Here is a 1405-nt window from a genome sequence, read left to right as displayed (position 1 = left end):
TACACCTCTCCTACTTTAGGTTGTGGGTACTGTGTCTCAGCATTAAGGCAGTAACTAAGATGCAGGGCTTATAAATAAAGTTTTATTAACATATAATCCTATTTATTTATTGAGACAGAGGCTTGCTATGTAGTTCAGGCTGGTCTTGAACTTCTAAGCCTCAGATCCTCCTGCCTCAGCCTCCTGAGTGCTGGGATCACAGATGTGCACCACCAGGCCTGCTTCACTTATTTATTATTTATGGTTGCTTTTATTCTAGTGATAGATCTGAAATATTTGCTACCCGACTCTAAGTCAGCCCTGGCTTAAAGAAGGATTTTCTGATCATGGAAGGGGGAGCATTGCAGAACTGGAGATGTGTAGATATAGGTCTTGCATAAAAAGCGAGCCTTGTCATCCTGTTTCCTCACTCTCCCAGGCCTTGAGGATAAAGAACGAAAATGTAGCAATCAATAAAATACCTTCCAGAGCTATCAGTGGCATTCAGTGGGAGAGCGTGTGCTTAACATTCGTGAGGTTCCGATTTCAACTTCTAGCACTAAAACAAAACAAACAGGAGAAACCTCTCTCAATTTGTTTGTAGGAAGAGAAGCGGTCTCCTCTCCGAGTGGAGCCACGGATCCATGTGGGTGGTACGAAGCGCAGCCATGGGAGCGGCCACAGGAATTTCATGGGCTTGGCAGTTCTCTCTGCAGAGCTCTTTTTGCAGACACAGTTCCCCGACCTGGAGAGGCTGGCGTGGCCTGAAGGCCAGGACTGGCCCGGAAGCTGCGGAGGACCACGCTCCTTTACGTTGCACTTCGTATGTGCGCCTTGACATCAGAGGCGGCTCAGCTCCGGAAGGATGTCTGGTTGCAGACTTTCCTCAGTCCTTGGATTGCAGTCTATTTGCAAGAGCGTTAGGGATGATCTTATGTAACTGAAATTCGGTATTTAAATTTTTTTTTTTTTTTTTTTTTTAAAACAAGGTCTTGTTATGTGATTCTGGCTGGCCGGAAACTCACTAGGTGGTCAGCTTGAGCTCAGATTCACAGTGATCCTCTTACCTCTGCCTCCTGAGTGCTGAAATTATAAATGTCCACCACCCACCGTGCTAGATATTTAAACTTTTATAATGTATTAGAAGATGCATCTATACAACGAGAACCTTGGTGGAATCGCCATTAAGAGAAATTTCCCAGAGAAGAATTACAATTTTGTAAAATCAGAGGCGATGGCATTTGCTTTCTTGATGGGGAAATCCCTTGAATTATTCAGAGACTACTGTAGTTATTTCATCAAACCACCCCAAAACTCAATAGCTTTTTTTCTCTCCATAATTTTATTGATAAACAAATAGCAATGAGACAGTTTCAAATCAAATTGGTAGGACAGTTTCAATAATTCACACATTGCATACTGTCTT

This window comes from Octodon degus, unplaced genomic scaffold (assembly GCF_000260255.1).
Source record: "Octodon degus isolate 3935 unplaced genomic scaffold, OctDeg1.0 scaffold00045, whole genome shotgun sequence".
Lineage (NCBI taxonomy): Eukaryota > Metazoa > Chordata > Mammalia > Rodentia > Octodontidae > Octodon > Octodon degus.
Note: the sequence above shows the minus strand (reverse complement) of the source record.